This window comes from Camelina sativa, chromosome 15 (genome assembly GCF_000633955.1).
Source record: "Camelina sativa cultivar DH55 chromosome 15, Cs, whole genome shotgun sequence".
NCBI lineage: Eukaryota > Viridiplantae > Streptophyta > Magnoliopsida > Brassicales > Brassicaceae > Camelina > Camelina sativa.
Window position 1 is genome coordinate 25,702,971 of NC_025699.1, and position 17,766 is coordinate 25,720,736.

Sequence of the window (17,766 nt, forward strand, 5' to 3'; positions counted from 1 at the left end):
TGGCATAGATATAGTAACCAGATAGGCCTCACGGCCCTTCTCGATCATCTTCCCAGTCTAAATGGCCAATATCACGACACTCCCTGAAGTCCGTCAATTACCCTGAAAAACCAACTTCCCTCCAGGACGCTCAAACTCCACTCTACCCTGATGATAGTCCAAATGCACCATATGCCGATGCAACCAATCCATACCAAGAATAACATCATACAACTCCACTGGACTGATAAGCAAATCCGCTGGCCACGACTCTCCTGCGATCTGAATATCAACTCCTCCAGCTCGTCCAATAACCCTCAGGAACTTGCCTCCAGCNCGGCCCCCGGCTGCACACCTGCCTGCAAACCCGCTACAGGCTGCACCGCTGGACCCTGCCCACCATCCACTGGCGGCACTACTGGATCCTGCCCACCAACCATTGGCGGCACTACTGGATCCTGCCCACCAACCACTGGCGGCCCAACTGCTAGAAGTCGCTGCAAAACCTGAGCTAGCAAGTCCATCAAGACATCCTCCCTGCCCGGAGCACCCTCAGCTGCAACCCCCACACCCGGGGCAACACCGTGACCGACACCGGGCCCATCCGCCCTGCCGTCACCCAAACCAGCCTGGTCTCCAGACACACTAGGATGAACNCAACTGCTGGAAGTCGCTGCAAAACCTGAGCTAGCAAGTCCATCAAGACATCCTCCCTGCCCGGAGCACCCTCAGCTGCAACCCCCACACCCGGGGCAACACCGTGACCGACACCGGGCCCATCCACCCTTCCCGTTTTTTTTTTCCCGTTTTTTTTTTATACATTAATTTACTAGTGGTCCCATACCCACTAACATCCTATCAACAATCAATAACCGCGGATACCCAAATAAAACAAATTTCCATTAAACCAAAAGAATTCCAACAATTAAAAACCAATAACCAATAACACCATAATCCAAGTAAAGAAGTAACCAAAAGCTAACAACCTACAATGTTCCATTGACTTAATCTAGCAACCTAACAACTGCTAAACCACAATCAATCAAGCCTCTAGAACATCCTCCTCCTCATTGCCTTTGATTCCACGATCACACTTTTCCTTTACCTGCACACCACAAACAACAATTGAGATGCGTAAGTATTATCATAAATACTTAGTGAGGCCGTCCTCCCATCTACTAGGTTATACACACAAGCATATGAGACCCTCATGTTTAAGCAAAACAAACAACACACAACAATACATCAAACCAGGAAAACAAGTCTCGGCTGAGACCAGTGTCGACCGATGCCTCACGGTGTCGATCGATGCTACAAACAATGGTGTCGACCGATGCTAAACAGTGTCGACCGATGCCCCTCAAAATGGTGTCGACCGATGCTAAACAGTGTCGACCGATGCCCCTCTAAATGGTGTCGACCGATGCTTCCTAGTGTCGATCGATGCCTCTTCTGCAGACACGATCTGCGCGAATCCGAACATCGAACTCTCCTTCCCAATCGTCTCGAATCCGTCTCAAACTCACCCAATTACCTCGGAAATCACTGGGAATCACAAAAGCAACGAACCCAAGCAACAAAACAACACAAACAGCAAAGAAAACACCCAAACAAGAGAGATCTCATGCTTAGATCAACCATGGTCAAGCACTCACCTCAAGAACAGGAAGATTGAATTGAGAAATGTGGAAAACAACACCTCCAGAAGCTCCCCCTTCGTTTCCAGCAACAGCTAACACTTCTACTGCCTCAGATCTCTCCAAAATCTCCAAGAACAAGCCCATAAAATCTCAAGAACGTTTTTCTCTCTTTTCTCTCTTTCTTTTCCACTCAACGGCGACCAAAGAGACTTTCTGAAACCCTTCATTCGTCTCAGACACTTAAAACACGAATTAGGGATTTCCTTGAACCAAACCGAACCAATCAGCAATTAAATCAAACCCGACCAAACCGGAAAAACATGGTGTCGATTGATGCCACCAAGGGTGTCGATCGACACCCACACCAAATTTACAAAAATTGGTTCGCGGATGTTACAGTTAACGGTTGATTTATATTCTAGGGTTTCGTCTTTGTGACTATTCTTTTCTGATGTTTCTGTCCAGTTTGCTTCAAGGTTGCTTTTGGTTGTGTGACTTGTTGTAGGACGTTTCTGGACTGTTTCAGACGCGTGGAGATTCTCTATAGTTGGTTATATTTTTTGTTAGAATCAGCTTGTTAAGGTGAGTACGGGACCATGAGCTTATCTAACCGATTGGGTTGTATGAATTGTTTTGTGTGATGATGTGTAGGTGTGGTGAATGTGTTACTGGGTGTTCTATTTAATGACTGGTTTGTTATGTTTTATTTGTGGTTGTACTCTTGATTTGCTTGTGTGTATAGCTCGTAGATGGGAGGATCGCCTCAATGGGTATTTCTGGTAATACTCATGCATCTCATTGTATTTGTGGTGCAAGTAATGAATGTGTAGCGTGGAATTATGGCAATGAGGAGGAAGATGATCTAGGGTCTCGGTTGTTGTGTTGTGTTTATATTATTTTGTTGTTGGAACCTGGTTTAGAAGCATGCTAAGTTGCTGGTTTATATTGGTTATGATTGATATTCTTTTTTAATATATTGGAGTTGGTTTGGTTTGACTTCCGTTGTGCATGTTGATTTGTTGTTGGTTTATTGTTTGGATTATAATTAAATATTATGAGGTATTTAATTGTATTATTATTATTAAAAAAACGGGTCGTTGTTTCAATCGTTATCTAGGGAACCACCATCCCCTCAGGATAACCTTCATCTCCTCATGAGTTGTTTAAGAACCTCTGCCCTTAAAGCAAACAGTTATAACATCTATAACCATTTACTCAACCAGGACAACCCCCGTGATCCGCGTAAAACATTGTTTTGTCCTACCAACTACCATATTCCCTCTTGGACCATCACCACCTCCCTGGCCACCCATAGGTCACACTTTAAAACCTCCCAACCACTTTGCGTGATCACACACACTTTTTTGAGAAATAAACAAGTTCTAACTATTCATAAAACTTTCCATTTTGTGAACCACATAAACATCAACATACATGACACACCAGTCAAACCAAGATAAACTCCATTTATATAAAATCTCAAATGCAATAATCTTTTACAACTCCAAAACGAATTTACATAACTGAAACAAAACCAAAAGCTAAACTAAACTCCTGGTTGGGTACCCCGTCCTCCCCTCAGCTGCCCCAGTACCTCTGTCATCTGGCTCAACTTATGACAAAATGGCTTGATATGCCCCTCCTCCCCAAAATGATAACACGATTAAGATATTGTTGTGTGCCATCCTTCTTGGGACCGTCCGCCAACTTGTGATCCATGCGTCCGCACCCAAAACACCATCGTGCACCTTGCCTGATACCCGACGTGTCCTCAGACTCCTCCATGATGTCACCCCACGTCATTTCACTCTGCACCCTCATGGCAGCCACCGCCCCCCCCCCCCCCCCNCCCCCCCCACCAACCACAATCAGGCATTATCCACAAGGTAATAAACCCATATGTCTACTGGATACTCCTCAAGACACCTGAGGTAATAAACCCCTATGTCCACTGGACAATCTGCACAAACCAGACGACTTAAAACAAAAATGGCTAACCACAATTTGTTGGTGTTGATCGACAGCCACCCCAAACCTTCCTTGTATCATGTAAGTATCATATATGTTTTAAATTGTGTATGAGTTCCTTTTGCTTTGGTTGTTTTGACTATTTTTTTGTTATTTCCCTTGTACAAAATTTCACTTTTAGCTGTTTTAATTAAAAATTGTACCCAAAAAAACAACAGACATGAAAGTTACAATTGTAGAGGTCATTGGTTCACTCAAGCTTCTAAAATACTCATTTGTAGGTTGCCATAGATATAATTTTGTGCGAGTTGCAATTGATGTAGTAGAGTCACATAAGAATTTAGTTGACGCTATAAATAAGTTTGAATTAGTTAACTACATATAAAATATGATTAGAAAAAAATAATTTATTTTTCTTTTCTTAGAACCCATTTTACATAGTCTTCAAAGAAAAGATAATCAGCAAATAATACATAGAAACTGATGATGAATTTTCATGTAAACCAATAAAGGGATTATGAATCTTCAGTTTTTATAAATGATGGCTTAATTAGAAGAATTTGAAGTTTGTTAATGATTAATGGGTGAATTACTCAAATGTTACTCATTTTAGGTAATATTACCTGAATCTACAAAAAACTTTTTAATTACTAGAATGTTTCAGGTATTTTCAAAATACCCATCGTGCCCCTGTTTTATGTTATCGAAAAAAATGTAATTACAAAAATGTCATTGCCACGTCAGACGCCACGTCAGAAATTGCTGACGTGTAACCATAACTCAGCCGTAACGCGCTACATAGTATGTTGCGGCTGAGTTATCGGAAAAACATTTGAGTAAGAGCGGACGGCTGACTTATTAAAATCTGGCTGAGTTATGCGCATAAGTCAGCCAAGGGTTACGGTTGACTTATTAAATCTGGCTGAGTTATGCGCATAACTCAGCTGTAGTTACGGCTGAGTTTTCACCCGATGGTTGAGTTGTCAAAATTTTGGCTGAGTTATCATAACGACACGGCTGAGTTGTCAAAATTTTGGCTGAGTTATCACAACGACACGGCTGAGTTAACATTTTCCGCCTGGCTGAGTTATGAAAAACGGCTGACTTATGAGATACTGTTACGGCTGAATTATGGTAAAAAAAACTATAACTCAGCTGTCATAGGCTGACTTATCGACAACTCAGCCGTTTGACGGCTGACTTATTAGCAAAAGATTAATTACTAGAATGTTATTCAGTTACGGCTGACTTATCAAACGATACGGCTGAGATACATATTTTCAGTTGATGAAGCGGCTGAGTTTGGTAGCAATTGTTTTTGCTTTTTAATTACTGTAATATTTTTCATGTTATGGCTGAGTTACATTGTTAACTAAACTTTTTTGTTACATTGCAAATTAAAAAATTGACTACATGCATGCCATAATATTTAAAATCTTATTATATTTAGGTCTATGTCTATTTTCATTTCAAATGATAATAAAAAATAATAATTTAGGAGAAATAAAATAACTAATTAAAAAAGTTATTAAATAAAAGAAAAACAGTAAAAAAATATTTTCTTGATATATGAAATAAATAAAAACGAAAAAAATAATTTTTTGTATTATATAATTGAATTTTCGTTTTTTTAATTAAAAAAATAGATAACTCAATTTACCACATCTTTAACTCATGAAAATTTCCATGATGTTGAATAATCTTTTAAGTTAACAATTTTACAAAGGATATACCTCAAACTTGTACATCAACCATAACACATGATTATTCAAACTCAACTTCAAAAAAATTAGTTTTGTTAGTGATTGGTAACATTTTTGAATAAAATTTAGGTCTATGTCTATCTTCATTTTAAATGATAATAAAAAATAATAATTAAGGAGAAATAAAATAACTAATTAAAAAAGTTATTAAATAAAATAAAAACAGTAAAAATTATTTTTCTTGATATATGAATTAAATAAAAACAAAAAAAATAATTTATTGTTTTATATAACTGAATTTTCGTTTTTTTTTAATTAAAAAAAATAGATAACTCAACTTACCACATCTTTAACTCATGAAAATTTCCATGATGTTGAATAATCTTTTGAGTTAACAATTTTACAAAGGATATACCTCAAACTTGTACATCAACCATAACACATGATTATTCAAACTCAACTTCAAAAAAATTAGTTTTGTTAGTGATTGGTAACATTTTTGAATAAAATTTAGGTCTATGTCTATTTTCATTTCAAATGATTAAAAAAAATAATAATTTAGGAGAAATAAAATAACTAATTAAAAAAGTTATTAAATAAAAGAAAAATAGTAAAAATTATTTTTCTTCATATATGAATTAAATAAAAACGAAAAAACAATTTTTTTGTTTTATATAAATGAATTTTCGTTTTTCTTTAATTAAAAAAATAGATAACTCAACTTACCACATCTTTAACTCATGAAAATTTCCATGATGTTGAATAATCTTTTGAGTTAACAATTTTACAAATGATATACCTCAAACTTGTACATCAACCATAACACATGATTATTCAAACTCAACTTCAAAAAAATTAGTTTTGTTAGTGATTGGTAACATTTTTGAATAACATATAGGTCTATGTCTATTTTCGTTTGAAATGATAATAAAAAATAATAATTTAGGAGAAATAAATAACTAATTAAAAAGTTAGTTTTGTTAGTGATTGGTAACATTTTTGAATAAAATTTGAGTTAAGTCCATAACTCAACTTAAGTCAATAATAACACATGTTATCATCTATTTACTGTTAGATTTTTCTTGTGATAACTCAGCCATAACTAACTATAACTCAGCCGTCACATGATCCTTCGTTTTTCCGTAAATATTATAACTCAGCCGTAAAGTCATATATATCATCCATTTACTTTCAGATTGTTTCTTGTGATAACTCAGCTATAACTCACTATAACTCAGCCATCACATGACCTTTCGTTTTCCCGTAATGATTATNCTTCAACAAAATTAGTTTTGTTAGTGATTGGTAACATTTTTGAATAAAATTTAGGTTAAGTCCATAACTCAACTTAAGTCAATAATAACACATGTTATCATCTATTTACTGTTAGATTTTTCTTGTGATAACTCAGCCATAACTAACTATAACTCAGCCGTCACATGATCCTTCGTTTTTCCGTAAATATTATAACTCAGCCGTAAAGTCATATATATCATCCATTTACTTTCAGATTGTTTCTTGTGATAACTCAGCTATAACTCACTATAACTCAGCCATCACATGACCTTTCGTTTTCCCGTAATGATTATAACTCAGCCGTCACATTACCTTTCATTTTCCCGCAATGATTATAACTCAGCCGTAAAGCGATATTTTGGCATGAAACCATCAGTTAACCTAATAATAGACATATTTCCATTCTAAATTTAAATTTTGAGTTATAATAATTTTAATATTCAATTGTGGAGAAATACTTTTAGAAAAATAGAATTCTAAATTCGAATAATAATTAGTTAATTATTTGCAATAATATCTTGTGATAAAAAGCTCACTTTATGAATTTATTATGCGTGTGGATTTGAGCAGGCACAAAATTAGTGATTTTTCGCGCTTCCCTAACAACACTTTTGTGACATCGAGTGACGTTTTAATACTTATTAGGAATCTGACAAAACAAAAGACCCAGATATTATTTGCAATAATATATTGTGATAAAAATCTCACTTTATGAATTTATTATGCGTGTGGATTTGAGCAGGCACAGAATTAGTGATTTTTCGCGCTTCCCTAGCAACACTTTTTGTGACATCGAGAGACGTTTTACTACTTATTAGGAATCTGACAGAACAAAAGACCTAGGAAAGAAAGAAGAATATGTTTTCATATTATTTAGAAGACCCTAAACGATAACTCAGCCATAACTTTACCATAACTCAGCCAACCCTCAAATTAGAATGACTAAATAACCGACCAAACCGAACCGAACCGGAAACTATTTTTTCCATTATTTTCGGTTAATTACGGTTATATTCGGCTTGCTATCGGTTATATTAAGTTAATCGACCTAATTTGGATAACATTTGGATTATTTATAGTTATATATTCATCTAACCGACCCATAACCGGAAATAACCGAAAAGTAATTTCAATTTTTTTAAAATTTTCAAATGGTTATCATATTAGTATACCCAAATTACCACCTTAAACCAAACACAATATAACCAAAACCAAATTGTTATATTAAAACCCATAATGTTGGAAATATGAACCCTACACCTCTAACCCTAACCCTAACCCTAACCCCTAAATGTCATGTTTTGAATGTTTTACACATTTTGATCAGACTCTGTAAAAATCAATCTTTGTCTATAATTATTACTTTTTATTGCTTATAATGATTGTAATATTCATTTTTTCATTCTATATATTAATTTTGAGTTATAATAATTCTAATTTACAAATATTTCATAAGTCAGCCGTTTATGTCGATAACTCAGCCATATCAGTCAAATGTTTGAGAAATACTTTTATTAAAAAAAAAAATCAAATTCAAATTCAAATTTTGAATTCCTTTTAAATAAAAAATTGCTAAAATCACATTTATGAGACCTGTGGTTCTTAACAATAAACATAATTATTGTTTGTGTCTCCCCAATAACACTTTTTGTATTCTCGAGAATGTATATATATAATAAATTAATATATCCGTTGCATAACTCAGCCATAACTTTACCATAACTCAGCCAACCCTCAAATTAGAATGACTAAATAACCGACCAAACCGAACCGAACTGGAAACTATTTTCCATTATTTTAGATTATTTACGGTTATATTCGGCTTGCTATCGGTTATATTAAGTTAATCGACCTAATTTGGATAACATTTGGATTATTTATAGTTATATATTCATCTAACCGACCCATAACCGGAAATAACCGAAAAGTAATTTCAATTTTTTAAAAATTTTCAAATGGTTATCATATTAGGTATATCCAAATTACCACCTTAAACCAAACACAATATAACCAAAACCAAATTGTTATATTAAAACCCATAATGTTGGAAATATGAACCCTACACCTCTAACCCTAACCCTAACCCTAACCCCTAAATATCATGTTTTGAATGTTTTACACATTTTGATCAGACTGTGTAAAAATCAATTTTTGTCTATAATTATTACTTTTTATTGCTTATAATGATTGTAATATTCATTTTTTCATTCTATATATTAATTTTGAGTTATAATAATTCTAATTTACAAATATTTCATAAGTCAGCCGTTTATGTCGATAACTCAGCCATATCAGTCAAATGTTTGAGAAATACTTTTATTAAAAAAAAAAATCAAATTCAAATTCAAATTTTGAATTCCTTTTAAATAAAAAATTGCTAAAATCACATTTATGAGACCTGTGGTTCTTAACAATAAACATAATTATTGTTTGTGTCTCCCCAATAACACTTTTTGTATTCTCGAGAATGTATATATATAATAAATTAATATATCCGTTGCATAACTCAGCCATAACTTTACCATAACTCAGCCAACCCTCAAATTAGAATGACTAAATAACCGACCAAACCGAACCGAACTGGAAACTATTTTCCATTATTTTAGATTATTTACGGTTATATTCGGCTTGCTATCGGTTATATTAAGTTAATCGACCTAATTTGGATAACATTTGGATTATTTATAGTTATATATTCATCTAACCGACCCATAACCGGAAATAACCGAAAAGTAATTTCAATTTTTTAAAAATTTTCAAATGGTTATCATATTAGGTATATCCAAATTACCACCTTAAACCAAACACAATATAACCAAAACCAAATTGTTATATTAAAACCCATAATGTTGGAAATATGAACCCTACACCTCTAACCCTAACCCTAACCCTAACCCCTAAATATCATGTTTTGAATGTTTTACACATTTTGATCAGACTGTGTAAAAATCAATTTTTGTCTATAATTATTACTTTTTATTGCTTATAATGATTGTAATATTCATTTTTTCATTTCTATATTTTAATTTTGAGTTATAATAATTCTAATTTACAAATATTTCATAAGTCAGCCGTTTATGTCGATAACTCAGCCATATCAGCCAAACGAAACCGTACCAAGTACATAACTCAGCCATAACTCAGTCGTACAAAATACATAACTCAACCGTACGAAATACATAACTCAGCCATAACATGTATGTTTATTTAAGGAAAAAAGATGGCTAGCTACATGAAGTATAGGTGAATACATGGTCACACATACCAACTATACTATTGTATATTCAACTACACAAAGTATATGTATTACATGGCCACATGCATGAGCTATATGACGTAATATGTTCAACACCATAGACATACAATCTGGTACACTGATTGATTAATTCCGGTGAAAACCAGTGTTGACTCCGGAATTGACCAAAAAAAAATTTCTAAAATTAAAAATAAAAAATAAAAAATAAGAAGTTATTATATTAAATCATTTATGGTTTTTATTAATTAAAAAATATTCTATTCAATATCTAAATATTTTTTATATATTTCCTAAATATATCTTAAATGTAAAATAGAGAACCCAAACCTTAAAAAAATTTCTAAAAATTAATTTAACATATTGTAATTGTGTAAAAGAGGGTAAAAATGAAAATGTTCATATGTTAAAAATAGATATTGTGAATTTTTTGTTGTTGTTTATATGTTAATTCAATATCTAAAGATATTTTTAATATATTTCCTAAATATATCCTAAATGTAATATAGAGAACCCAAACTTGAAAAAAAATTTCTAAAAATTAATTTAACATATTGTAATTGTGTAAAAGAGAGTAAAAATGAAAATGTTCATATGTTAAAAGTAAATATTGTTAACTTTTTGTTGTTTATATGTTATTTTGAGTATGTAAATTTTAAAGAAAAGAGTGTCTAAATTTTTTTATAACAATTACCATGCAAAATTTAGAGTAAAGAGTCATATACTCAATCTTTTGCATATTATTTTCTAATGAAAGTAGTTGAATTTGATTTTATTGATTTTGTAGTAATTAAATAATCTGATAATGAGATATATATATATATATATATATCTTGAAAATAATTAGAAATTTTTATATCTTGAACATAATTATAAATGATTTTATATCTTGAAGATTATTATAAATGAATTTTTATATCTTGAAAATAATTATAAATGATTTTTATTTAATTATTTACTTTAGCTTGAAAAATAAAAAGTAATTAATTATAAGATGAATATATTAGAGATATATAAAAAATATTTGGATATTGAATAGAAAATGTCTTTTAATCATGAAAACCCATAAATAATTTACTATAATAATTTTTTTTTTAATTTAGAATTTTCTTTTTAAGTGGTGGTCAACGCTGGTCTTTGCCGGAGTCAATTGACCAGTGTACTAGATTATATGTCTATGATGTTGACCGCATAATGTCATATAGTCCATGCATGTGGTCATGTAATACATATACTCTGTGTAGTTGAATATACAATAGTATATTTGGCATGTGTGACCATGTATTCACCAATACTTTGTGTAGCTAGCCATCTTTTTCCTTTATTTAATATTTATCAATATTAAATACACAGAGATATGTATCATATGGCCTCAATTCAATGTGTATCATATGACCTCAATTCACATAAATATGTATCATATAGCCTCAATTCAATGTTATATAGAAAGATGGCAATTTGTATAAGCTGTGTTTCTTAATTAATTTATAGCATGTTCCTTTTATCCTCCAGCTTTACTCTTCTTTTTCTTCTTCTCTGATTTTTCATTCTCCTCTGCTGTCTCCATCTTCCTCTTTTCTTTCTTCTTCTTTTTCTCTGACTTGTCCTCTTCCATTGCCACCACCTCTTCTTCTTCTTCTTCACCCTTTGCCTTCTTCTTCTTGCTTTTCTTTGCTGAGAATGTAGAAACTAAGCATAAGAATAAAACATACATTAGTCATGCTATACAGAAACTAACTCAACATGAACTAAGTTATGAATTTCACTAAAGACATAGACATTAGCAGGTCACTTCAAACAAGCCTTGAGTACAGTATGAGAACCTATGAAAATGAGTTTTACATTTTGTATGAAAATGAACACAACTGCAAACAGAAAATGAATGAGTTGCCAAAAGAAGACCATGGAGAGGAAGAGATACTTACAAGTCTTAACAATTACGGAGAAGAAGGTCTTAACTAACCGGCAAAGTTTGAGCCATTTTCTACAACATCATAAACCTAAGACACCAGACTACTACTATCAATTCGGAGCCATTTGCCACAACAAAGTGAATCCAACACTCAAAGATCAATACTACTAAGTACTAACCATTTTAATCCTGAATGGTGCATTGATCGGAATAAAAACAAACGGTAAAAGCTCATCTCTAAAGCAACAGCAAGATCAAGACAAAAATCTCTAACCTTTAAAAACGAAATCATCTCAGCTTCTCTTTACTTGAGCTCTTCTTAGCTGCATCCATAACCTTCTCAAGATACCCTTCAATAGGCGGAGTAAGAGTAGCCATACCACGATTCGCCGGAAACGGAGTCAACTCAAGCTCTAACGCAGCCTTCTTCAGATTCTCCGGCAACGCCTCAATCGCAGCTTTCTTCAAATTCAAAAATGCAGTCTCAGCTGCACGACGCTCTCTATGCTCTCTCATCAACACTTTACTATACTCCTTCGCAAGTCTCTCCCCATCTTCTTCAGTCACATTATACTAAGGCAAGTCATCAGCCTCAAAGATCCCTAACGAAACGTAATCCAAACCAGCGGTACCAATCCGGATCGGTTCATCTGTGACTCCCATTGAAGCAGCTCCTCCTTTCTTCTGGATCTCTATATCTCGTTGCTTCTCTTTACTAATCAACCCTAGCTTCTCACGCTGCGCCTCACGCTCAACCTCCTTGGGGGTCAAGTAGCGAACAGGACAAGGAGCGTTTAAGCATTGCTCATAAAGCTTTTGTTTCTCATCGGAGATCCTTCCTTTTCCTTTAACCGCTTCTTCTCCATCTCCGGCTGGTGCTCCGCCGCCGCTTTTCTTGGTGGCGACTTTGTTATAATAGAAAATGGCTCAAACTTTGCCGGCGATGGTGTTGACAGAAGCAGGGAGTCAGGCTAATAGAAAAACGCCGCCGACGAACAAAAAGACGCCTCCGCCTCCCCAGCGTTTATGAACTTTATAGTCTCATCTGCTAAATCAAAAGCCAAATTGAACAAATTTTGACAAGTAATTGGGGAAAATAGTATATTTGAAATTGAAATCGAGAGTGAGAGGATTCGAACCTGAGCAATTAGGTTTTGTGAAACCAGTAGAGACGAGTCTAGAATTAGGATCACACACCATAGAATCGCCCAGAGAATCTTCTTCACAGGCATCGATGAGACGACGAGAGATGACGAGAGATGACGAGAGAGAGAGAGGTGTTTTTTTTTGGCTGTGAATAGTAGAAACTGTTTGTTTTCTCTTTGACATAAACAAGAAAAAAACAATTGTTTTTCTGAAAAAAAAACTGTTTAGTCACGTGGAAAATCGGATATGATGTGTATTTTAATTTGTTGATGTGTATTTTTATTTTATATTTTTTTTACTTAAAATCGAAAAACTAAACTCAAGGGATAAATTGTAATTACACTCAGGGCACTAAAAATTTGAGTAATATTTAGAAGATTTATAGATATGAGTAATAAATCAACTTTTGGATAACATTCTAGTAATTCTTTCATGATTAATTTATCCAATCAAGCTCTTTATGCAGATTATCTGTTCTAAAAATCTCCCATAGAATTTTCTTCTTAAATAAATTCCATCTTCTCGTGCTCTCCAATCCCATAAGCCATGGCCTTTAAATGCTCTGAAGTTCTGATATAGTTTAAATTCAGGTCCTTGTTTTAAAATACATATAAAACGCGTCGTACCGAACAAATTAGGTGTGAAATAAGTTGTATAATTCCATCCGTTTGGTATTATTGCTGGACCTAGAACATCATCTTTACAATTACATCTCATCCACATGGTTTTGTTATTTTCGAGTTCGTTAAAGATCCTAATTCCGGAGCTGGATACATGACCAAAAATACAAAGATTTAAAAAATATAGGAAAATAGTGAGATTTTTCATATTTTGTTTTTAAATGTTTAGATTTCTTTTTGTTGTGTAGACTTGATATTTTTTTGTGTATTAATAAACAACATCTACGTTCCCATATTTATATTTGTTTAATGTTTTCCAATTAATATAAGTTTGCTAATTATAATTAATGTATCAAATCATCATAGAACATATCAATTATGATAATAAGAGTTGTAATTTTTGTGTATTAGTATAGCAAATAAGGTTTTTTTTAAAGAAGCATTGTAGAGTTGACATGTCTTACCCTTTTTTTTGACATGTGTCTTTTCTCTTAGTTCTAAATACATGGTTATAATATTTTATAATTGAATTTAATAATATCATCATACTAAATAAAATAGATTTCAAATTTTACATAATGGTAAAATAATTTTAGGGTACATTTTTTTGTTAATTATTTCACCATTTAAAGTTAGAAATGAATACTAAATTAGATAATGCTGAAATAATTTTAAGATATAAAAGTAATACTATTTATCTTAAAGACACATCTTTCTTTGTTTTCTTTTTCATCATTTCAAGTAAAAAGCAAATAAGACTATATTATGTTATGTTACTTTCAACATTAAAAAAAAAAGTAAAATCTTATATAATAAAGTAAGGTTCACTCTTAACTTTGCACTAGAAAGTGACATTTGGCAAACATAATCTTCAATATGATATATTTTCTATTAAATTATAATCTTCAATATAATATATTTTTATTAAATTAAAATTAAATTACAAAAAGTATATAATGTATTTTTTATAATATAAGTAAGGTTCAGTCTTAACTTTTCACTAGAAAGTGACATTTGGCAAACATAATAATCTTCAATATAATCTATTTTCCATTAAATTATAATCTTTAATATAATCTATTTTCCATTAAACTAAAATTAAATAACAAAAATTATATAATCTACATTTAAAATATAAGTAAGATTCACTATTAACTTTGAACTAGAAAGTGACATTTGGCATACATAATCTTCAATATAATCTATTTTCCATTAAATCATAATCTTGACCGCCAATAAACGTCATAGCCTGTCCCCACAATTGAATCGAATCTGATATTTTTAAGTCGCTAATGATTTTTCAGTCATTACAATTAGTTCCAAATTTTCAGTTTCTAACGATGTTTCAATCCAAATAGAAGAGAAAATATGCCATGTTAGTATATCTCTTTGATGAGTATTTACACATTTACTTTACACTACAGTAGCTTATAAGAAATCACAACTCTCAAGAGGTCCAAGGTCCAATATTAGAAACTAACCTTTTTATTTTTCGCTACAAAAACATGTACTCTACGGTAATAAACCGGTCTACATGAAAGTATACGTCATTTGATATCTTGAAGCATTATGGAAAACAAGTAAAGCAATCAGTTTTGCCTCTACCAAATAAAACAACCTTATATGTTAAAACAATACAACTATATATCTTACTGATATTATAATATCTTCATATATATGCTTCGGTTTGATTCTATATGTAACATGTGAAGCAAATTGGGGATTTTGGGGATGGGTGTCGATCGACACCAGTATTTTTTTGGTTTGTCTAAATTGATTTAATTATCGAATTGGGTTGGTTTGGTTTAAAGAAAACCTTATAACCGGGTTATTTAAGTGGGAGGTCGACGGAAAGGGTTTTGCGAAGTTGTTTTGTCGATGTTTAGAGAGAGGGAGAAAAGTATTCTTGAGAGTTTGGAGGTTTTTTAGAGAGATTCTTGGCTGGTTTGGAGAGATCTGTTCCTGTGGAGTGGAGATCTAGAGCTAGGAACGAAGGAGAAGATTTCTAAGGTGTTGGATTCGTCTGTTTGGGTCAGAAACTTCCTGCAAAAGAGGTGAGTGCATGAACATGGCTGATCTAAGCCTGAGAATCCTTTGTTTTGCTTGTTTTATTGCTGTTTGTGTTGTTTTCTTGTGTTCTTGTGGTTGGTTGTTGGTTTTCATGAGTTTACAGGAGTTTTGGGTGAGTTTTAGACGATTAGAAGGATTTCGGAAGCGGTTATGCGACTTTCGGCTTCGAGAAGAACGATCTGCGGAGTCAGTGTCAATCGACACCAAGGAGGAGTGTCGATCGACACTGAGGCAGTGTCGGTCGACACCAATCTTTTCAGCAGCGGCTGATGCTTGTTTTTCCTGGTTTGATTGTGTTCGGTGTTACTTATTAAACATTGGTTTCTCAGTTGCTTGTGTGTATAGCCCAGTAGATGAGAGGATTGCCTCACTAAGTATTTGTGATAATACTTACGCATCTCAATTGTTGTTTGTGGTGTGTAGGTTTGTGACGTGGAATCATGGCGATGAGGAGGAGGATGATCTAGGATCTCGTTTGTGTGTTGATGGTTATGTATGGTTATGTTAATGGAACCTTGGATAGAATTATGTTAGATCGTTGGATAGACTGGTTAATAAAGTTATTGTATTGATGTTGTGTATTTCAGTTGATTAATATTATCATTTTTTGTTGTGCATGTTATTGGTTGTTGCTGGTTTAATGATGAATTGTGTTTTGGTGGGGTTAATTAAGTAGTACGGGTCGGGTTGTTTCAGTTTGGTATTAGAGCCCTTACGGTTACTTCCCTAGCTGATCTTTGTCGTTCAATATGTAGTAAACACAACCGAAAACATGAAAGTAACTAACCGAGGGAGTTTTGGCTTTCCACAGTTTGTAGGGTGTCTTAGAAGTGCTAGGTCGAACATACACACGATTAATAATTTAACATGCAGTGTTGACAGCCTCATCCGATAAGTGTTGAGAGATCTGGTTTCGATGGAGCATTGCTCGGGCCATCTCCTGCAAGGTTCTGTTCTTACGTTCAACCACACCATTCTGCTATGGTGTTCGAGGTGCTGAAAATTGATGAGCAATTCCCTGTGTTGTGCATAAATGATCAAACATGTCATTCTGGAATTTTCCACCATGATCACTGCGAATAGTCTTAATTTGCCCATTCTCCACCCTTGATCTGCAATGAAAGAATATGAAAACACTCGAGTGTATCAGACTTCTCCCGAAGAAATCTGACCCATGTGTAGCGAGATAAGTCATCTACCATAACAAAAATAAACCGTTTCTCAGTCATACTATGAACACGAATGGGACCCATGAGGTCCATATGAACCAACTCGAATACATGACTAGTGCGAATGTCAGAAATAGGCTTGTGAGAACCTTGACTTGCTTCTCTTAGTTGCATGGTCCACGCACAAAGTGCTGATCAGTCTTAAGCTTCGGTATCCCTCTCACAACTTCCCGATGTTCCAGCTTAAGCATTGGGCGTATATTTAGGTGTCCCAGCTTTTGGTGACAGAGCTCTGTGTCTGTTCCTGTAGACACATGGTAGCAATGGCTTGTTGCCTTCTACATATAGCAATTATTACCTGATCGCTTGCCTTCAAGTTTTACAGAACCTTGTTGATCAACAGCTTTGCAGTCTCGTTTAGTAAATGTAACATCTAAACCTTCATCACACAGCTGACTGACACTAATAAGATTAACTTTCAACCCATCAACAAGAAACACATCTTTGAGACTAGGCTGTGTTCCTCCACCTATAGCACCTTTACCCTTGATACTGCCTTTAGCACCATCTCCAAAGGTAACTTTTCCTGCTGTAACATTCTCGAAATAGGACAGACTGGTGTGGGACCCAATCATGTGTTTGGAACATCCACTGTCGAAGTACCATTTCTTCTGATCAAAACCAATCTTTTTGGCTGCATATGCAACATTGCAGGATAGATCTCTCTTCTTGACATACAGCGGCTTGCTCTGTCTCATGACTTTGTGGTGTGTCTTTTGCTGCATAACTCATAACATTGAGCCTTGTAGTGGTTAAGACTTTCATAGTACCAACATCCGCTCTTCCGACTGCAACATATATTGAAAACTAGTCCATAAGCATATTGTGACGAATAGGGATTACCAGCTAGCCCGTATGCAGCAAGTGGCTGAGTTCTAGTAGTGACTCTGAACGGAGCTCTGTAAGAGGAAAAAGATTGTTTCTGAGAAAACACACCTTTGTTCCTCCTA

General features: G+C 33.8%; 2 pseudogenes; both read right to left on the reverse strand.

The window, feature by feature from the left end:
• On the reverse strand, positions 11,198-12,678 carry LOC104747533 (annotated as a pseudogene).
• On the reverse strand, positions 13,334-13,725 carry LOC104748790 (annotated as a pseudogene).